The following is a 23595-nucleotide window of genomic DNA, read 5'->3' as shown; positions in this document are numbered from 1 at the left end:
GTAAGGCTATGAGAGTAAACTCAGACAGAAAATATGGAGTGGAGCCCCAAAGGTGGTCAGATATTTTAGTATCTTTCCAGTAACTCCTGCAGCGGATCAGGTAACAGATATATTGGTTTTTCCTCTCCTCTGGATTTTGCCAGTGAAACTGAGAGGGGGGTCCTAATGCATGGGCAACCTAGGGCCTCCATATCATCTGCCCATGCTTGGACCCTGGAGAGGTACTCCAGCTTCACCTCAAGCATCGACACAACATGGGAGGCAGCAGTCATCGGTTTAAAGGTCTTACTCGACTGGCTTAGAGCTGAGCGCCAGGGGCTGTCTCCGATGGTGGGAGAGATCACTGTATCTCACTGGACAACCACCACCCATAATAGAACAGGGCAGCCACCAGACAATAGGGTGTTGTCCCGAGGGCCGGCTCTAACTTTTTTGCCGCCCCAGGCAAAAAAGAAGAGCGCCGCCCCACCATAACACCCCCCAGCCCGAACACTGCGCTGCCGACCCCCACCGATGCCAGGCCACTGAACCCCCCCACCCCCCCCGTGAGAGCCGCGCCACCCAAACCCCTGCCGCGCCGGTCCGGCCAAACCCCTGCCCCCCTGCCAGCACTGCGCCGGGCCGGCCAACCCCCTGACACCCCCCCCAACACCACGCCGGGCCGGGCCACCGAAACCCCCAGCGGTGCACCACGCCATCAAACCCCCCGTCCCCCCTGAGCGTCGCGCTGCCCAAATCCCCGCCGGGCCGGCCAAACCCTTGCCCGCCCCCGCCAGCACCGCGCCAGCCAACTCCCCACCCCCCCACCCCAGTGCCACACCACACCACACCGGGCCACCCAAACCCCCGAGCACCGCGCTGCCGAACCCCCCGCCCCTCCCGAGCACCGTGCCGCCCAAACCTCCGAGTGCCATGCCTTGCTACTGCCCCCTCCACCCCCCCATGAGCGCCGTGCCATCCCGCCAAACCCCCCAACCCCCCCCCCCCCCCAAGCGCCGCGCCGGGCCTGGCCGGCCAAACCCCCGAGCACTGCGCTGCCGAAGCCCCCACCCCCCTCCCCCAGTGCCGCACCGCGCCACGCCACTGAAACACCCCCGGCGCTGCCTGCCCGAAACAAAAAAAAAAAAAAACACCCTCAAGCGCCGCCCTGCCAAACAAAACAAAAACAAAAATACCGTGAGTGCCCTCCCGCCACCCCAACATTGGCCGTCCCTTCTGAGGGGCCGCCCCAAGTACGTGCTTGGTCAGCTGGTGCCTGGAGCCGGCCCTGGTTGTCCCACCACAGTCTGCCTGTTTCAATGGGTGCTTGAAGCTTAGAGTTTTATAACTTGACAAGTGGACTGTAATCAATGCACCAGGCAAATCAAGTAAGAGAAAGAAAACATCCTTAAAGATAGGATGCTGGTATGTTTGCACCACGGCAACTGGATTATCTGAGGACCTTCAACAGATCAACAATGCACGTAAAACTGCCATAATCTATGATGAGCTGAAACATGGCTAACATTAAGTGGATCTCTCAGAGAAAAAGACTACACATTTTTCTGGCAGGGGAAAAGCACAGAAGAAACACGAGCATGGAGTGGGATTTGCCATCAAGAACTCAATTCTGGGGATGACTGAGCCATCTACAAATGGATCAGAGAGAATTTTGGCACTATACTTGTTCACATCTGAGGGCCCAATCAATTTTGTGAGTTTGTATGCCCCAACACTCTCCTTGTCTTCTGACATAAAGGACCAGATCTATGACCAGTTGAACACCACAAGTGCAAGATTCTGAAACACAAATATGTTTTCCTGCTAGGGGACTTTAATGCAGGGATGGGAGCTGATCATGAAGCATAGACCTACTGTCTTGGTCAACATAGAACTGATAAGATGAATGAAAACTGTGAGAGACTGCTATAATTCTGTTCCTATTACGACCTCTATGTAACAAACTCATTCTTCCAGACAAATTCGCAACACAAAGTGTCTTGGAAACATCCCAGAACTGACCACTGGCACCAACTGGATCTTATCATCACAAGGCATGCCAACCTTAATTTTGTGCTCATTACCCACAGTTACCAAAGTGCTGATTGTGACACAGACCACTCTCTTGTATGCAGCAAGGTTAAACTTAAACCAAAGAAAATACACAGATCTAAAGTAAAAGGATGTCCTCTTATTAATCTCAGTTCTATAGTGGACCAAGAAAAGTCACAGCAGTACAAGAACATACTATGATGCAGCTCTGTTAATCTTTGGGAAGAAGGAAAACAAGACCAATGACTGGATTGACACATATTCCAGTGTGTTGACACCCGTCATAGATGCCAAACCAACTACAAGAGAGACCCAAATGAAAAAACCTTACAAGCATTGAGAGTGGCAAGAAACAAGGTACAACAAACTGCTCAATGATGCACCAATGAATATTGGCTGTACTTTTGTGAGCATCTAAGTAGCAGCTGATGCAGGCAACATCAGAAACATTTATGATGGGATCAAGAAAGCCAACTTCAAAGAAGAGATCACCATTGAAATCAACAACAGGGGAAACAATCAACAACTGCATCAAGCAGATGGCTCTCTGGGTAGAACACTACTCTGAGCTTTACTCTCATGAAAATATTGTTACAGACGCAGCCAACACCACCATCAAAAGCATGCCTTTTAAGAATCAACTTGATGATGAACCGACTGTCAAGGAGCTTAGCCTTGCCATCGAAGGCCTTCCCAATGGAAAGTCCCCTAGAAAAGACTGCATACTGTCCGAGGTCATAAAATGAGTAAAACGTATTCTACTGCAACATTTTCATGAGTTGTTCTGCCTATGCTAGAAAGAAGGCGAAGTACCACAAGAAATGGGAGATACCAACATCATCTATAAAAACAAGGGTGACGGGAGCAACTGTAACAATTATCATGGCACTTTCCTTCTTAGTATTACGGGAAAAGCCTTTGCCCAAGTTGTCCTGAATAGATTTCAGACCCTTGCAGACAGTCAGACAGTGGGGCTTCAGAGCTGAAAGGTCTACTATCGACATGATCTTCTCACTGAGACAAGTACAAGAGAAATGTAGAGAACAAAAAAAGCCCCTCTACATAGCCTTCATTGATCTCACAAAGGCTTTGGACTTTGGCAGTAGAAGTGGACTATTCACACTTCTAGAAAAGATTGGATGTCCCCCCAAGGTCTTAAACAAGACTCGACCCGTCCATGAAAACATGTATGACACAATCCAATATGATGTCTCAGTGTCTGAGGCTTTCCAGATTCATAGCAGATTTAAGTAAGGTTGTGTAGTTGCCCCAACTCTGTTTGGGATCTTCTCCTTGCTAATGAAACAAGCTTTTGGTTCCTTAACTGAGAGGATATACTTGCACACAAAATCTGATGGAAATCTGTTCAAATCTTGCAAGACTCAGATCTAAAACCAAGACTCAGGAGGCCCTCATCCAACACCTCCTCTTCGCAGTGACAACCCACACAGAAGCCCATCTCCAAAATGTCATGGACAGTTTTTCTAAAGCCTGCCAAGACTTTGGGCTTACCATAAACCTAAAAAACACTAACATAATGCACCAAAGAATTGAAGAAGCACTCTTCATCAAAATCAGCATCTATGAACTTGAAGTGGTGAATGAGTTCACGTATCTGGGGTCCACTATCGCAGTTAACCTCTCACTTGAAACAGAACTCAATATCCTCATTGGAAAAGCCTCCACAATAATACCTAGACTGAGCAAGAGAGTATGGCTAAACAACAAGCTGACAGTACACACAAAGATCTGTGTGTGTCGTGCATGTGTTATCAGCACACTTTTGTACGGAAGCAAGACATGGACCTTATACTTTCATCAGGAAAAGAGGCTGAACAGCTTTCATATGTGTTGCCTTTGTCGAATCTTTGGAATCTCCTAGAGGGACAAAGTCACCAGCACTGAGGTGCTCAAATGGACCAGCATACCCAGCATTCAAACACTCCTCAAACAGAGACACCTCCACTGGCTTGGGCATGTGTGCCGAATGAATGATGGGTGCATCCCAAAGTACATCCTCTACTGCAAATTGGCATCTGGAAAAAGACCCAAAGGACACGCAAAATTGCATTTTAAGAATGTGTGCAAGCTGAGACCTCAAAGAAATGGATGTGGACAAATGGGAAGATCACACTCAAGACTGCAGCCTTTGGAAACAAGAGCTTAACCAAGGTCTCCAGAGTTACGAGAGGATGCAGTCCAGCTTAGCAGAGGAGAAAAGAGCTCTCAGAGACAGAGCCCAAAGGGTTGGAACATCACCTTTAAATGTGACAGATGTAGCAGAAATTGTCTCTCGAGTGGGTCTCTTCAGCCACGTTCATGGCTGCCATAAAACCAACTGAGTAAATTCTTTACCTCTCAGGAGCTCATACCCATGGTCTAATGAGTCTGAAGTATGCATACTAAATTGAGAGGTCTCATAAGCATTTTGAATTCATGTGCTCTGATTTTTCCAGAATTGTCTCATCAAATAGCAGGATGAACCACTGGATTACTTCTGTATTTAATAATACTGTTGCTTAATGTGAGGCTGTGAGACGAATCTCTGTAAGGACTGATAGTAGTCAACAACAGTTTGTTTTCAACTCAATTAATAGGGGTTCAGCTTCCAAGTAACAGTGATCCTAATAGACAGTGTATGAAAGGCTTTGGTCTGTGCACTGAAAGACTATCTGGGCCTAGTTGGATCTCTAACTTTAAAAAAAAAAAATGAAGCTAAAGAGCCAACTATATTTTATGGAAACAAGGCAGGTAAGGTATTATCTTTTATTGGGCTAGCTTTTGCTGGTGAAAGAGACAAGCTTTTGAGCACCACAGGCTCTTCTCCACCAAACCGAAGTTGGTCCAATAAAAGGTATTACCTCACCCACCTTGTCTCTCTAATATCCTGGGATGAACCAGGCTACAACAAAACTGCCAACTATATATTTTGTGCACACTTCTACTTTATACCCATTTTTTCCAGTGATCACCTGGCTCACTATACTGACTAGTATGAAATTATACCCAGCACCCTTTCTCCAAGCCATAAAAGCTGAAGGAGTGAGCCCAATGTGTGTAACAATGGTTTGGTTGGTGCAACCGGAGCACCATACCCAAGTAAACAGACAAAAGAATGACCCAATCAAGAAGCTATTGATAAACTGCCCTTTTCCACAGCAATGTATCACAGACGTTTGAGAATAATCATAGAATATCAGGCTTGGGAAGGGACCTCAGGAGGTCCTCTAGTCCAACCCCTGCTCAAAGCAGGGCCAATCCCCAACTAAATCATCCCAGCCAGGGCTTTGTCAAGCCTGACCTTAAAAACCTCTAAGGAAGGACATTCTACCACTTCCCTAGGTAACCCATTCCAGTGCTTCACCACACTCCTAGTGAAAAAGTTTTTCCTAATATCCAACCTAAACCTCCCCCACTGCAACTTGAGACCATTACTCCTTGTTCTGTCATCTGGTACCACTGAGAACAGTCTAGATCCATCCTTGTGGAACCCCCTTTCAGGTAGTTGAAAGCAGCTATCAAATCCCCCCTCATTCTTCTCTCCTTCAGATTAAATAATCCCGGTTCCCTCAGTCTCTCCTCATAAATCATGTGCTGCCGCCCCCTAATCATTTTTGTTGCCCTCTGCTGGACTCTTTCCAATTTTTCCACATCCTTCTTGTAGTGTGGGGCCCAAAACTGGACACAGTACTCCAGATGAGGCCTCACCAATGCCGAATAGAGGGAAATGATCACGTCCCTCTATCTGCTGGCAATGCTTCTACTTATACAGCCCAAAATGCCATTAGCCTTCTTGGCAACAAGGGCACACTGTTGACTCATAACCAGCTTCTCGTCCACTGTAACCCCTAGGTACTTTTCTGTAGAACTGATGCCTAGCCACTTGGTCCCTAGTCGGTAGCAGTGCATGGGATTCTTCCGTCCTAAGTGCAGGACTCTGCACTTGTCCTTGTTGAACCTCATCAGATTTCTTTTGGTCCAATCCTCTAATTTGTCTAGGTCCCTCTGTATCCTATCTCTACCCTCCATTGTGTCTACCACTCCTTCTAGTTAAGTGTCATCTGCAAATTTGCTGAGGGTGCAATCCACGCCATGCTCCAGATCATTAATGAAAATATTGAACAAAACCAGCCCCATGACCGACCCTTGGGGTACTCTGCTTGATACCGGCTGCCAACTAGACATGGAGTCATTGATCACTACCCGTTGAGCCCAATGATCTAGCCAGCTTTCTATCCACCTTATAGTCCATTCATCCAACCCATACTTCTTTAACTTGCTGGCAAGAATACTGTGGGAGACCGTATCAAAAGCTTTGCTAAAGTCAAGGAATAATACATCCACTGCTTTCTCCTCATCCACAGAGCCAGTTATCTCATCATAGAAGGCAACTAGGTTAGTCAGGCATGACTTGCCCTCGGTGAATCCATGTTGACTGTTCTGATCACTTTCCTCTCCTCTAAGTGCTTCAAAATTGATTCCTTGAGGACCTACTCCATGATTTTTCCAGGGACTGAGGTGAGGCTGACTGGCCTGTAGTTCCCTGGATCCTCTTTCTTCCCTTTTTTAAAGATAATGGCCAATGGCTCTGCAATCACATCCACCAACTCCTTTAGCACCCTCGGATGCCCTCTACAAGAGATCATAAGTGCAATTTATAAAACCAAGGGATTGGATGGGAAACAAAATGTAGGCTTATTCACTCCTACCCTTTCAAAGATGTTTTGTTTGCATGCAGGAGCTTCTAAATTCAGAGGTTGTTCAGCTACACAAAATAAGAAATGCAAGACAAAGGCAGATAGGCCTGATATGCTAACTCATACTGCAGCTGGCAGATTTGTTGTCCTTTATGCACATACTGACTACTTGTATTCCCAGTCCCCACATTCTTAGAACACAATCTTGTATTCTGTTTGCTTTTTTTTTTTTTTTTAAGCAGTATTTCAGTAGTGCCTAGAGGCTATAGAGATCACAGTTCCATTGTGCTAGGAACTGTGGAAACATGTAGTAAGAGGCAGTCCCGGCCCCAAAGAACCTACAACCTATGTTAATGACAGGATGCAACAGGATGATAAAACAAACAGAGGGAGGCAGAATGAGGTAGAGTTAGTAATAAAAACATGTTTTCACTTACATCAGCATCATGTACAATGTAGATTGCCATCTGCCTAGACATTATGAACAGATAGTGTTCTGAGTCTTAAGGAGGGACAGGAAGGAGCAAACTGTTGGTGGAAGTTGTTGAATTAGAATTAGAAGGGGCCTCAAGATATTATTTTCTTCCTTCCTCGCCTTTCTTATGCATGCTTTGGCCATGCTTTCATGCTAGCAAGTACTTGTTAAATTAATTTTCATAAGGGCGAGCCTCTATGTTTGTGGTGGAGAGGCAAATTTCCTTATCGCTTTAGCACCTGTCATCCTATATATGCACTTGGAGATACACTAAATAGCAGGCAGTTTAAATAAAGCATAGTTATTTGAGAAAGAACAGGCCAAAAATCACTTTTAAATTGTCAGAACCAGAGCACTTTTGTGTTGGCAGACAGAGATATGTCTGGAAGATAAACTTTAAACATTTGCCTGCCCCTTTATCAAATCAAATTCCTTCAGTTATAAAACTCTAAACTAAGTGTGAGTCAATTAAAAATCAGTAGATTAAAATCCCATATTCAAACATTGCTGAAGTCACATCAGAATATGGGTCTTTAACAGTAATTTTTAGGACTACTACTTGTGATTGATAATATCTATTTTTAAAACCACCAACTCTAATAAGTTTAGGATTTTTTCTAGTAGAGACTTTCATTATGAACTATAACAAAGTTCAAGGCCAGAAGAGCCCTTTAGATCATCTAGTATGACCTCCTGTGTTTCATAGGCCATTAAATTTCACCCAGTTATTCTTGTATTTATCCCAATAACTTATGTTTGGCTAAACCATAGCTTCCAGAAAGGATCTGAAGACATCAAGAGTTGGAGAATCCCCAACTTTCTTTGGAAATTTGTTCTAAAAGTTAATCATTCTCACTGTAACAAATGTGCCTTATTTTTAATTTGAATTTGTCTGGCTTCAGCTTCCAGTCGTCAGTTCTTGTTATAACTTTCTCTGCTAGTTTAAAGAGTCCTTTAGTTCACAGTATGTTTTCCCCCTGAAGGTTCTTGTACACCATAATTATAAATTATACTGTTTCTTGCTCTATTTTAATTAACTAAAGTCATCAAGCTACACATATACATTTATTTTATTTTATTTTCACGAGAAGGTACTGGGTGGTTATTTTGTCTCACTTTTTAAGAATGCATTTGTGTCTGTTGTCATTGGCCAACATCTGTTCTAATAAGTGCACAGTGATTAAAAGTCCAAATCTGAACTAAAAAGTGCAACACATCTGTTGTAGCTGCAAATGTAATTTCCTACCCACATCAATAACATAAGGCCAAAGAGTGCCTGCTCCTAACACAGATGTACAAATTCTCTTTCCCTCTCACTCTTCATGGCTTGTATAAGGGGCAGGCCTCATAGTACTCCCTGCACTCTAAACAGTAAAAAATACTCTATGGACTACAGGGATTGCTCCCTCCCTAGTTTTCCAGGAATATTCAGTACCTCACAGGTGAAAGGAAATAGGCATTGCCCTAGCTTCACAAATGGAGCTGGGGAGTAACCTGCACCCAAAAATGGACATAGCTGTATGTATACTTCCCTTCATATGGTGTAGCTATAGGAGGTAGTCTGCCTTATTCCAGAATGCCTCCAGGTACTTGCCTGGAGTGCCACAGGTCAGCACCACCTGTAACTATGGGCTGTGCCTTAAGGATATGATCTAACAATGAATTCTGAACTATTCATCCTTAAGAGCTATGCAAACTGTTTGACTGGACTACAGCATCCTGAGAAGTTACCAATTTATGCATGAGCACTTCACTGATTACTTTGCATTCTAAAAAAATGAACATGAATAGTGCATGGGCAGTGATGTGCTGCGCAACTTAATGCAGTGTGCTCTAGGGTAGCATAGTTCTTTTTACAGGAACAGAGATGGTAATTAAACTGAACCATGAACAAGGGCTGGGATCGGAGTTGCACTTTACTTTCACATAGGTAATAATAAACTATTTCAATTTCTAAAAAGATTGAGAAAGAAATATATTTGGCAGAAGCATGGCTTTGACTAGACTTCTGTAAATAACTTTAATTGTTTTGGTTTGTTTGGACAAAACATTTATTAGAAATGTACATGGTTTCAAAGAATAAAAGTATTTCTAAAAATATTCTGAAAATTAAGAGTCAAATTCTGCTGTCAGTCCCCTCGGTTAAAACCAAGTAGTAACTCTTCTTTCCCCAGTGGAAGTACTCTGAATTTAGACTAAAATTTCTCTCCCACTTTAACCTCAAATATCATGAGTCATGTGTTCACTTTCCTTCTCTGTATAGCATGTCTGATGAAGCATTAAATACTGTTAGAAATCCAAACTCTAACTGTATTTCAAGCCTATTACAATGCCTTTAACTGCACATTACATTATTTCTCCATGAAAATTTAGCTCCTACCATTGAGTAATACATTAATTCCTTTGTGCATGTTAAAGATCTATTGAGTTTCAGCTATAATCTTCCCTTTTGGCATAGAATGAACTGCTAAAGCTTGCATTTAAAGAGGAATGCTCCTGTATTTAACAGAATTATTAGGATGATTTTTCCCTCTTGCATTATGTTTATTTTATTCTAGGACTGTCCAACAATTAAAAAGATAATTGCAATTAATCGTGAGATTAAAAAAATAGTCCCAATTAATCACAGTTTGTCACACTAATAGAATACCAAATTTAAATTTGTAATAAATATTTTGGATGTTTTTCTACATTTTCAAATACATTGATTTCAATTACAACAGAGAATACAAAGTGTACAGTGCTCACCTTATATTATTTTTATTACAAATATTTGCACGGTAAAAAATAAAATAAATAGTATTTTTCAATTCACATTACACAAGTACTGTGGTGCAATCTCTTTATCGTGAAAGTGAAGTTTACAAATATAGAAGATTGCACCACAGTACTTGTATGCAGTGAATTGAAAAGACAACTATTTTGTTTATCTTTTTGCAGTGCAAATATTTGTAATAAAAATAATATAAAGTGAGCACTGTACCCTTTGTATTCTGTGTTGTAACTGAAATCAATATATTTTAAAATGTAGAAAAACATCCAAAAATATTTATAATTTAAATTGGTGTTCTATTGTTTACCAGTGCAATTAAAACTGTGATTAATGACAACTTTTTAAATCTAGTTAATTTCATTTGCGTTAATTGCTTGCATTAACTGCGGTTAATTGAGAGCCCTATTTTATTCCAAAATCCTCCGTCCATTGCTTACACATTTACATACACAAGCAACAAAAGCTGTCAACTAAATTGTATTAGATGGGAACACTGTGTTAGGAACATCATTAAATTGAAAATCAGAGGCGTTTTTGATGTAACAGAACCAAGTTTGTCACATTGCAGAGCGTCTTACTTTTATTTACAGACGGAAAAAAGCAGATCACATTCACACTGCATCCTTATCTAAGAAAAGAAGGAATCATGAAATGGAAGTGCAAATAGGTTGGAAGCTTACAGCAGTCTATTCTGTTTATAAGAACTAAATTCAGTCTACTTACAGTTAATTCCCTGCGACACCGTTATGTTTCTGATATTTACATATGGAAATTCTGTAGTCCAATGTATTTCTGAAATTTCTACACATTACAGGAAAAAGCATCTGAATTTAACTTGTTTCACACTTTTTTTAATGGAATCTCTACTTAAAATAATTGAGATAGAATATTAAATACTTTTAGTTTTCTAAGGCAGAAAAGCAAATGTTTTGTTCAGTTTTCTTTTATAACTGAATTCATTATCTGTGTTCATATTTTTCTTGTGTGATTAGATGTTGATAGATGTTTAAAATGGAGTGGACAATTAAGGGTTAGTGAACAGTGGGGTGTGTTACCGTGAGCCATAAAATTGGTGTTTGAGCCCATGATTATGTGTGTTCAGCAGAGTTATGAATTTAAGGTTATGTCTACATTACACATCACTGGCAGCAGCATGTAACATGTGTGTAACTACATGCCATAGTGAAAAGCTCAGAGTCCACACAGCTGTGTAGCTACACATATAATGGAAAGGTTCTGGCAGAGAGGAAGTAGAGGGGACAGGCTGCAGCAGCTCCCCTCTGCTGGAGCCTTTCATTGTGGTGAGGAAGGGGGCAGTTTTTCCCTGCTGTCAGAGTCTTTTCCTCCAGCAGGGAAGGGCTCTAGCAGTGGGGAGGCAGTGGAACATTCCACTGCTAAAAATAGTAGTGTAGACAGAAAGACAGGGGCTGGGCAAGTAGAAATCCACATATGGAATGTACTCAAGTACGTACACACAACCTTCAGGCATGTCTTTACTCTACTTGGCTAAGTCTTGCCTCACCACCTACACTGCTATATATATTGGTGCTAGGGGGACTATGCACTGCCAAAAGAAGTGTACAGTGGAGATACACCCTAAATTCTCAGGGTCGCCTTTTGAAGGTGTTATGCTGGTTTCCTTTGAGGATGAGTACTGAGAGATCAGATATAGAGTGATCGCTTTGTGAAAAGTGTTTGCCAATGGATAAAATGGTGTTTTTGTCTTTTACCCATTTTTTGTGTGAGTTCATTAGAGAGCATAGTGATTGTCTGGTTTTAGCCACACAATTGTTGGGTCATTTGATGCACTGGATGAGGTACACCATATGTTGTGATGATTCTACACATTTTTGAAAAGTTTGTTGTTGCAAGTATTGATCATCATAGCAGTGGAGATATGTCTACAGGTTTTGCATCTGGTGGAAGGTCTGGTGCTGCTTTGAGTTGATGTGTCCTGGTCTGCGGGGAGCTTGCTTCTGATGAGCGTGTCGAGACTTGGGGTTGTTTGAAGGCCAGAAGAGGGGGGGTCAGGAAAGATTTATTTCAGGGTGTGGTGCCCATCAACTATGTGTTGTAATTGTTTGGGAATACCCCATATAGGTTCCAGTATGAAGTGGTAGGTGACAACTGGGGGATTGTGTTCACTGGGCAGGTAGATTGTCTCTTATGCCATCCTCTACTCTATACCTATCTCATAGAGCTGAAGGAACCTTGAAAGGTCATTGAGTCCAGTCCCCTCTAAAGCAACGTTACAGCAGGACCAAGTACCCTCCCTAAGTTCTGTTTTGAAGCAGGTTTTCCTGGGGTATGTGGGTGGCCCTTTCCATGATGCAATCAACTTCTCTGGTAGGTGGTTTTAAGTGTGTTTAGGTGTGTATCCTAGATTTTCTCTTTGAAGCAAATTCCATGGTATCTAAAAACAATGGGGAAATAAGGCATGCAAGTGTCTGCATGAGAAGCTGGCAAATAAGCAGACTAGGATAGCATTATTGCCAGAGCTGAAGTGGTAGAGGATGGCATAAGAGACAAGTGCAGTGAAGTAGGTTAAGGCAGAGTTGTGAAGGGTCATGATAGCGATGACAAAAATTTGTGGGGAAAGAGAGGAAGTCATTGGAATGATTTGGATGACCCGATTAGAGCAAAAAGAAGAAAATATGATCTCAGCAACTGAATTTTGAATGGATCAGATGTGGGAGAATGTGGTGATGGCAATCAATCTGTGAAAATAATTATTTTTTCCGCCACTGGAAAAGAAAAAAAAGGAAAAGAAATTTAGATTGAGATTTTAGCAAAACTGAATTAAAAAATGAAAAGTTTTGCCTTTTGGAATTTTAGGGGCTTTACATGAAAAAGTCAACAAAACTGACATGAATTAATGAGGCATTTTGGTATTAATAAATATGCATTTTTTGCTGAAATTAAATTGATTGAAAAGTTTAACCAATATCTAGTTAGGAAGACCTGAACAAAGACTGCACTATTGTGAGGGATTACGAGGGACTGCATAGGAAATTTAGGCATCTGATCTGAAAGAAAAGGGTGTATCTTAGAAGTGTTAAGGGAGAAAGAAGGGCCAAGAATTAGACACAGCCTGGATTTGAACTGTGAAGTTGAGAGAGAATTGATGATGCCATGCAGGTTATAGGCCTGAGTGACAAGGAGTAGTGTTGTCAACAATGACATAATGGAGGAAGCAAGGAGGGTTTTGGAGGAAAGATCAGGAGTTTAACTTTGGCCATGTTAATGTTTAAGCTGACAGCAAGACATCCAGCTGATATCACAGACAGGCTGATATACAGACGTGGAAGGAGGGAGACAGGTATGTGAGTCAATCAAACATAAGGATGTTGGCTGGAACCATGAGTGGATACCATTGCTCAGAGAGAAGAAGAAGGGAATGAGAGGGCCAGAGGCAGAGCCCCATGATACTGCCATGGAGTGGGAGATAGAGGAGCAAGACCCACCAAAAAAAGATACACTGTGAAATCAAAGAGGTAGGAGGAGAATCTTTACCACACAGTTCTCTCAGACTCCATCTTTCATCCCATCTAGTTTGAGTTCCACCCTCTGCACTCCACCAAAACTGCTCTTACCTTAATTTTCATTTGACATCTGCTTGTCCAAATCTGAGGGCCCCTACTTTATATTTATCTTCCAGGGCCCCTTTGCTGCTTTTCACACCATTAATCACACTTCTAAAATCTTTGCCAATCTGGCCATTGCAAAGGGTTTGGGGGGGAGGATGACTATGGACCCATTCAGTGCTCTGAACCAGCTAAAGCTGGCCAGACATGGAGACAGGGTGACCAGATAGCAAGTGTGAAAAATTGGGACATATTTTTTCCTGAGGGAGAGGGGTTGGTTGCATATATAAGACAAAGCCACTAATATCGGAACCCTACATGGAGAGGCCTTTAAACAAACAAACAAAAACAAAGGTGGCTCAAGCAGCAGCACGTCCTGGCAGCTTCAGGTTGTAATGCACTGTCCACAATGCCGTGCTGTGTCCACAATGCCGTGCTGCGGCTTAATGCCAAACGTAGTCCTTAAATTAAATTATCCATGTCTGTTTCCCCATTTTTTTAAAATGGGATAATACCAAACTCATATGGGTGTTGCCTGCCTTAATTCATTAATGTCTGTAAAGCTCTTTGAGATCCTGATATGGAAGTGCTATAGAAATGGGGGGGGGGGTTATTCTCAATGGCTAAAAGCAGGTTTGTAGATTGTAGATACAGACTGATCTAATATTAGCTACTCTATTAACATTTGTATGTAAATGAGTGAATTTGTTTTGCAAAGTAACTATTCTATTTTGATGTTTAACAGGAGTAAAATGTGCAAACCGCAATGCTATATAATACAGCATTTGTTTGCTAAGGCCGAACTTGACTTGGTATGTAAAAGGATTAATATAATCCATGTCTTGTCACTTAAGAGAAGATTGACAGGCACTTAATTGGCTGGTAAGCAGCTTGATGTTATTCATGTTTGTTTTTTTATGTCTTTATTAGAAGAACTTTTTCAAACTCAGCAATACATTTAATTTTCCTATATAAATGCAGAAATGTAACAGAGAAAAATAGCAAAATATTCTTCTGCGCAGGAAGTTGTATGTATTATTCCTTCATGCACTGACAGTGATAGTAAGTTGATTTTATGACATATGGCCTTTTGGTTCCAGATGACCAAGCCACTGTAACCTTTTGCTATCAAAAATATCAGTTTTATTTTGCACTTTGTAACTAATAACTTACTGTCTGGGTAAGTAAAGTAATCCATTCAGCTTCTGCCAGGACAAAGAATCTTTCCAATATTCAGTAGAATGTTTCATATTAAAGCTGTCTTCGGTATGTCACAGATACATTTAATAAAGATGAAATATCTTTTGAAATACACAAAGGTGAAATCTTATGTTTTCCTTTCCTGAGATGTTCCCAAACCTGCTTCAGAATCATCGTTCCAAAAACTTTGTATGTTTAGGTAGAAGGCAAATCAGCTGGGGGCCTGATTCTTTGCTTAGATTGTAAGCTCTTTGAGACAGTGACTGTCGTTTTGTTCAGAACCTGTCATGGGATCCTGGTTCATGAGTAGTACTCCTAGGCGCCATGATAATACAAAAAATAATTCACAGCTTTGTACCTTTTGTAGCCACAAAGTGGGGGTAAAAACTGAACATCTTCATAAGTGAGTACCCACTTTGGAATCATTTATTTATCTAGCTTTGCATGTGTTTGTGTATAATTTCTTCTTCATAGTCTGCCTTAAATGTTACTGAACAGAATGGCTGCTGTCCGCCCACCACTCCCCCCCCCCCCCCCCCCAAAAAAAAAAAAAAAAAAACACAATACCCTAGGTAGTACTTACTACAACTGAAATTGCCTCTCAGGTGGAACTCAGCAACCATTTGTAACCAGGGAAAAATTAAATCTAAATGAACCCCAATGTGCTTCTCTGTTTCCCTTTTACAGGTACAGGTTCTTTGATTTGCTATCAGGGTTTATCACCTGAGGAAGCAGCTTCTGTGTCTCACCCTCCTTCACAAGTTTGGTGTAAGAAGGAAGAGGAGAGGACAAAAGTTATGTTGGAAACAGGTAAGTATTGTATTAAGGATTGATTACATAAAAGGGGTAAGGGGAAAACTATTAGCAAACACAAACACTCAGCAAACAGTAGACTGCAACAAAGGAGCTTGAAGCTCAGACCCAATATACCCCCTCCCTTGGCAACAAGAACAAAACAAATCAAATCCCCTATATAGCCTACTGCTAATCCAATGTCATCTATGGACAGGTTAGATGATAGTGAGCGGTGGGTCCAGGACTTTCTAACCTCAGGCCAAACGCTGGCCTTTGGGGAGGAACACTGGATCTCGGCTGCTGGAACTGAAGCTGCTGATGGACCAACGGACCCTGGTTGGCAGGTAAGTTGTTGGTGTCACAGGATCTTTCACAGCTCTAGATCGGGAGATGCAAAGCCCGACTGCACACGGCTGCCTCCTGAACGGACAGCACCGTGGTGACGTGGCACAGTTGCTTATAAGAAGTGAGTGGTGGGAAAGTTCTGAGGGGATGACAGTTCCAAGCAGTTCCAACTGGTTTGAACCGGCCCTTCGTGCCACAGCTTCGGCTCCTTAATTTTCCTGCCTTTGGGGACAAAATGGAGATTTGACTCCATTTTGAAAAGTGCCAAAGTCCATATTGCTGAGGGGAAACCATATAAAAAATCTTATCCTAAACATTTTAAATCACTTATTATACAAAACCACCAACACATTCTGTGCCAGGAACAGTTTTTAGGTCAGAATATGAAGAATATTTTCTCCAACCAGGGTTGATTTTTAAGATAGGTGAATATAATTACAGAAGATGTTTGGCAAGGGCACAGGGATCAAACACTTCTAATATTACAAAATGCCATAGAATTCTAACAGCCACAAGTCACTGGGACCTTTATTCTCACTGTTTTATTAAGAAATTGATTTACTGTGCAGTAGCACCCAACATGTGCTGGGCACTATACAGGCATAGGGGAAGTTCTACCCCAAAGAACTTCCTTTTAAAAGATGTTTCTAAAAGATAACATGTCCTGCAGCACTCTGTCCTCTAGAGCTTTGCTGAGACATTGGTTCAATGCCTAGTCAAGGTTAGTCCTTATTCAAGTAACTATCCATTTCTATAAAAAACAATTCCATAGTTGTGGTGAAAATATTGATATTTTAATAAGTTGCATTCCGCTTAAAAATAATTTCACAGCTCTGGTCATGTTTATTCCTTCTGTTCATCCACCAAGAGCTTATGATTGTCTGAGTTTTGCCTTTTCCCAGTCTGATTTCACAGATTGCATTTTGTGACAGAAAATGTTTTTAGCATTCATTCAATGCATTTTATTTCTGATAATGCTTTGCAAAAAGCTGCTATGAAACTCTAGAGCAAAGTTTTCTTTCATAAATGTAAATCTTTTTCATTTTGTTGCTATGATCTGATATACGGATTGTGCGTGGTGTCCTGCAAAGTTGTATATGGGCACATACCACATGACTATACATATGTGACATGTATTTATTGGTCTGCGACTTAGTTTGTTCTTTGGGACTCAGATGGCTAGTACATGATGTGTAATTGTTAGCAAAACTTGGCATAATGAAAATTCAGATACTGTAACATTATCTAGAATACATATAATCTTTGCAGGGGTTGTGGGATAAGAGTCAATGTCAGTCTCCCATTGACTTGAGTGAATTCTGTTTTGGGACATTGGAGAGGAAAATTATGTACAAATGTAGTAATTTGCAGAAATCTGTAAGGAAGACGATCTTAGGGAGAAAACAAGATATAATGCTGGTTGTTGCTAAGTGATCTTTCTTGGTGAATTAAGGATAGGGTGACCAGATGTCTTGATATTATTGAGCTCGTCCCGATATTAGGGACTTCGTCTTATATATACACAACTATACCCTCCCTCCCCTGAAAAAAGTGTCCCAATTTTTCACACTTGCTATCTAGTTACCCTAATTAAAGGAGTGGAAAGAAGCTCAAGAAAATGGCCCAAAAGTGTCGTGGTATTTAAGAAAATTAAAGGAGTCCATAATTCAACAAGTTATAGTAGAGCAACACTGTACTGCATCAGATCATTGTTGCCTATTGCAGCACATTATGCTATAGCTCCCATTTTTTAAAGTCTGAACTACATCCTTTCATATAGCACTTCCAGTTTTTACACTTCATTGTTTAACAACCAAGGAAGAGATTCTGCACTTGGCTGTCTATACTTAGTTCCAAGAGCACCATTTTCTTGCAAGAAATTAAATTCATTTTGACTTTTGGTGAAAGTTAACATATCAATCTGATAAGGATATCAACGTAAAGATGGTTATCTATCTCACTAATCTTTTTCTTGCTATCACTATTCTGAACTTTTCAGTGTCCTGTACTAACTCTTTATCTTTGCCTCAATTCCCAGATCCATCAGTTCTTCTCCAACAGCATATTTGTAACTTAATTCAAATGTTTCAGTTTTCAGAACAGTTTCTCCTAATAATTATATTAATTTGTCCACTATCACCATGATTATATCATATGATATCAGCACCCAACCTCTCAAGTCCATGAGGAGAGGATGGGGACTGAAATCCTTAAAGGGACCTGTGGGGATGTATCATCCCTACACCAACCTAATGAAAAGTTCCATGAGGAGGTAAGGGTCACGATGGGACACTTGCAAGGTAATAAATCATGGCCTTATGTAAGACCCCCTGGTGGTCTAGGATTATATAAAATGATCATGGCCTTATGTAAGGCCCCCTGGTGGTCTAGGATTATATAAGATGATCATGGCCTTATGTAAGGCCCCCTGGTGGTCTAGGATTATATAAGATAAGGTAAACAAATCATGGCCTTATGTAAGGAACAGTTGAACCAATTGGTGTGGGGCTATACATGTGATAAACACATGATTCTCCTTCTTGTCCAATCCGTAGATGTGTTATTATAGCCTAATTGTGTTATGTAATGTTGAGAAAAACTATAAAAGAAAGCTTGCAATAAACAGAATTCGGATTCAGCTTGCAACCACAGTGGTCGTGTGCTTTATCCGCTCCGCCTGGGACGCCACAAATGGTGACCCCGACGTGATTCGGCTTAAACATCAAGGCAGCCGAGGCAGGAGGTACCGGAGGATACCGGCTCCTGGTCGTCCGAGAGAGACGTTCGTGAGCTCACAGCCAACGGAAGCGTTCGGTGAGGAAAGACGGAGATGGTAGCCACGGCAGGAGGTACCGGAGGATACCGGCTCCTGGTCGTCCGAGAGAGACGTTCGTGAGCTCACAGCCGACTGAAGCGTTCGGTGAGAAAAGGCGGAGGTGGCAGCCGCGGCAGGAGGTACCGGAGGATACCGGCTCCTGGTCGTCCGAGAGAGACGTTCGTGAGCTCACAGCCGACTAAAGCGTTCGGTGAGAAAAGGCGGAGGTGGCAGCCGCGGCAGGAGGTACCGGAGGATACCGGCTCCTGGTCGTCCGAGAGAGACGTTCGTGAGCTCACAGGTGAGCGGCTGCTTTTAATAAAATGGGCTCTGCTTTGTCTGCAGAGGAGGAGACGGTGCATGATTTTTTATTACGCATCGCTAAAAAGCGGGGAGAGAAGCTTCCCTCTGACGCGTTGTCCCGTTTGTTGAAATGGGGGCAGAAACGCGGGAATGTACAAACAGGGCCTTCAGCTACAGGACATGCTGAATCAGTTGTCCCATTTGGCCGGTGAGAGCCATCCCCCGCAGTCCCACACATTGCGAGCCCTGAACCAGCCCGGCTTTCCTGTCACCAGTGATGTTTGTACCCCAGAGTTCCGGGCGGAGTTCCCGGGGCAGGGTGAGAAGTTGCGGAATAGGTTGAAAAGAATGGCGGAGCCAGGCTTATCTAACTTTGAAAGGACATATAGGAAAAAACCGCCGGATAAGATCCCTCCGGCGGATGATGTAGCTACCCCCTGTCCTCATTGTGGTTTGTGGGGCTGCGCGATTGGGTGCACTGGACGGGATAACGTGTCCACGCACCGGCCACTGGATGTCGCCAACCCGTTTGCTCCAAAGCCTCCGGCATACTCATCCGATGTTTCCACCCTGCGACATGCTTCGGACAATATCCCGGGCGGCTCGGGCCCCCCGGACCCCGTAAGGCGTTGGCACGGACTTATTAGGGAAGCCCATATAGAGGGGGAATTTGCGCCTGAGGCTTATCCAGTAGTAACACCGGATCCACAGAACCCCGTGGCACCGGACTTGCACTTGTTTGTCACAGCCTAAACACCTAATAATGCTGTACTTCTGTTTGTTCAGACTCCTTATTATAGGAGAAGGGGTCTTTTTATGTCCAAACTCTGTACCTTTTGTTAACCCACGACAAAATGTTTGGATCACCTGGGCGAACCAAACTGGCCAAAAAGCCCTTTTTGCTTGTTCATGGCCACCCCATCGGATCCCCAATGGTTTTCGTATTTATGTAATATTATGTTTTTTAATAGTTCTCTATATATTTCCCAGTTGTTAAATGTCACCTGTCGTCAGTTTTATAGGTTCAAAAAAAGTAGTCAGGTGGCTAGTAATTGTCCTAATGTTAGTTGAACCCTCCTATAGGCCTTATTTAAGAAAAAGGGGGGAGGTGTGGGGATGTATCATCCCTACACCAACCTAATGAAAAGTTCCATGAGGAGGTAAGGGTCACGATGGGACACTTGCAAGGTAATAAATCATGGCCTTATGTAAGACCCCCTGGTGGTCTAGGATTATATAAAATGATCATGGCCTTATGTAAGGCCCCCTGGTGGTCTAGGATTATATAAGATGATCATGGCCTTATGTAAGGCCCCCTGGTGGTCTAGGATTATATAAGATAAGGTAAACAAATCATGGCCTTATGTAAGGAACAGTTGAACCAATTGGTGTGGGGCTATACATGTGATAAACACATGATTCTCCTTCTTGTCCAATCCGTAGATGTGTTATTATAGCCTAATTGTGTTATGTAATGTTGAGAAAAACTATAAAAGAAAGCTTGCAATAAACAGAATTCGGATTCAGCTTGCAACCACATTGGTCGTGCGTTTTATCTGCTCCGCATGGAACCCCACAGGGACCAAGGGTTCTCTTTTCCCTACGGGCCCAGACAAAGCCTCTAAAGGTGGAGGGCAGTATTTACTTGAAAGTGTGCATTAATATTTTACAATAGCCAAACTTGTAGAAGCTGCAAAATGCTGCCAAAGATTTCATGACCATCAACCACCCCATGAGATTCACTAAATTTCAAAGCAGTCTAAGTAACCATGGGGATTTTAGATCACTTACAAGAGTCTAACTTTAAAGTATATAAAGTGGCAAGAATGAAAACCTAGGCATTTTTCTGTATTGGCACATGCACACTGTAAAAACTGTACATTTGTTTAAATACCGTTCTCAGTTTGGGGCCCTCAACATTTTAATGGGCACCATGCACTACCTGTAAAACTCAGACAGACCATTGACACTTGTCACATCAATAGTTTGATCTCTAGCTCTGTGCAAAAAATCAACTAGAAACTTTTTTGAAAAAATGGCTATATTTTCCTGGACATATATCGTTGCTACCATCTAGCTCAAATGACTCCAAATTCGAGTCACTAAGTCTACTCTGTTGTGATGCTGACAGGCCAGCAGGTCAGTCTCATAAGCCAGTTCACTTGTGTGCGAATATCAAATGTTGTGTACTAATTAACTCAAATGGTTCAAAGGAAATGTGCATGATATGGTCTTCATTTATCTGTTGAATGCTATCACATTACATTAGGTATATCCCTGTACTTAATTAACCCTAGATCAAAAGTGTGTGTTAGAATGAAGATGTATATTTGCTTGATGAAAACTAATGAAGGATTGTTTCAGGCTATTACATTGTGTTTATATCACATTTACCAGTCACAGGAGGCTGAAGCCTTGGAAATGTAAAAGATTGCTATCTTCAAAGTCTGGGTCGTTGTGTTTGACAATGGAGATTCACAGACTGTTTGCATTTAATCAACAAAGGAAAAGCCCATGCTGTGAATAAATATGCCTGGCAGATTACCTTCTGTGGAAAGATGCTATAAGAATGGATCCAGGTATCAACCCTGTATCGCTGAACTGTTTTGGATTCTTACGGAGTGGGATACTGAACAAGTGGCTGGGAGATCCCCAGAATTACCATGGGTAACCCTGAGAGACTTATGGAAAACTAGCAGATCACAACATCTGTCATTTTGGACTTACAAACTTGGACTCACCTATTAATGTATTTTACCTGCTTTAACCTCTCAATAACTTTCTTTTTCTTAGCTAATAAACCTTTAGTTGATTTGCTAGAGAAATTGGCTTCAGCATTCTGTTTGGTGAGATCCGGAGTACCGATTTGACCTGGGGTAAGTGACTGGACATTTGAGAGTAATGTGGTGTGGTATTTTGTATAGTGACCAATATCAAAAACTCCAGTTTGTCTGGGTGGTAAGGTAGGACGGAGAGCCTAAGGGAACTGTTTGTAACTCCATCATAAGATTAATATAGTGATACAGGTGTATACATTTGTTACTGGCTTGGTGAAATCCAATTATACCACTAGTTTGGGGTGTCTGCCCTGTTTTCTGACTGTCTGACCTCAGACACTCCAGACAGTGTGACACCTGCATCCCCCTGAGGCACACCAGATTTCAAAGGAATCTAACATAGCATGTCAATTTTAGAGACTGAAAAAGGTTTGACCTTTAAACAGAAGCTGTGATGCAGCTTAACTATAGTGGTGCTGCCATCCCACCATAATGAAAGAGCCACATGGGCACAATGGGGACTAAATATCCATGTTTACTAACTATACACAACATGCAAGGAATAGCTATGTATACACCACTGCTCTAGCAGGTTTCTAAACATAGAACAGTCAATGCCATTAGAGGGTTCACAAAACTATTTAAAGGAATACTATCCAATTTCACACACCAGTCTTCATTCACATTCTGCAGAATAGAATAGCACAAGGCCCGCAAAACTCTGGAGCCACTGCATCCCTTCTCACGTAGAGTACTTAACTCCTACAAATTCAAATGAAAGGTGAGTATTTTTCAGACATATTCTGATCTCATGCTATATCCTGGGATGGGAAATAGAAAACCAAACAGACTCATTTCCCCTATCATGTGTGTGTATAACACTGCTGCCAGTGACACCAATTCAACCTGTTTAGGAACTCTGTTCTAAAAAAATAAAACTATGGCTGAAGTCCCACCTAGAGACATATGCCAGCTTCAGAATCAGGGAATTTGAAATAAAACCTCCCTGTTCACCTTCCAGGCATTTTCCCTGCCTACAAACACTCAAGAGTCCCCTGGGAACATTGAACATGAGTATCTTTTTGTTTGGGTCCAAAGACAATCAAAAGAAACAAGAGAACCCAATTTTGAATAGAAGAATCTGAGAAAGCCACGTGAAGATACCAGCAGTTTTAACACACACCTACACACACACAGACCTACATATCCCATCATGCCTACCTTAGAGAAGCCCAGAACTTTGTCTCACCACAAATCCCACCTATATAAGGCCCCACTCACAGGTCAAGTCAGTCAGAGTCAAGGGGCATCTATGGGTGGCTGTTCTCCAGTCCTGATGGAAGGGATAAGCTAGGTCCTGCTCCAATGTACAGCTATTTGGTGAAGTTTAGTGATTTCAGCTCTGCTTCCACAGTCATATTGAATCATGTTTACTCATCATCATCATCATCATCATCCGAGCCAAGCACATTGCAAAGTTAAAAAATAAAGCTTGTGTTTCACTTGTTACCTCTTTCCTCCTCTGCTCTTGTCTCTGAAGCCAGACAAGGTGATTTAGTCATTTTGAAAATACACAAAGAAAGCATGGTTTCCTAGCAACAGGAGTTGCTTGAAGACTCCTAGACAGAGCATTCTCCTTGTTTTCAAGATGCTTCCCATTTACCAATAGTAGAATAAAGGTACTCACATCACCTTCACATTAATGAAGTTTGTTTAAATAATGACAACTTTTACTGCTTCACAACACTGAATACATAATAAGGCAGGATGTCAAAAACTCAGATGCTTTCAAGGGGGAAA

General features: G+C 42.0%; 1 long non-coding RNA gene across 4 annotated transcripts in view; it reads right to left on the bottom strand.

Moving 5' to 3' along the window:
- LOC128838474 (uncharacterized) overlaps positions 1-23150 on the bottom strand; it is a 78949-nt gene extending 55799 nt beyond the window's left edge. For all 4 annotated transcript variants that reach the window (XR_008445192.1, XR_008445190.1, XR_008445189.1 and 1 more), the window contains exon 1: positions 23017-23150. This is a non-coding gene — a long non-coding RNA (uncharacterized LOC128838474). The remainder of the gene's footprint in view (positions 1-23016) is intronic.
- Between the last annotated feature and the right edge of the window lie 445 nt (positions 23151-23595).

Source organism: Malaclemys terrapin, chromosome 5 (assembly GCF_027887155.1).
Source record: "Malaclemys terrapin pileata isolate rMalTer1 chromosome 5, rMalTer1.hap1, whole genome shotgun sequence".
NCBI lineage: Eukaryota > Metazoa > Chordata > Testudines > Emydidae > Malaclemys > Malaclemys terrapin.
Note: the sequence above shows the minus strand (reverse complement) of the source record. Positions and strands in the feature narration are given on the sequence as shown.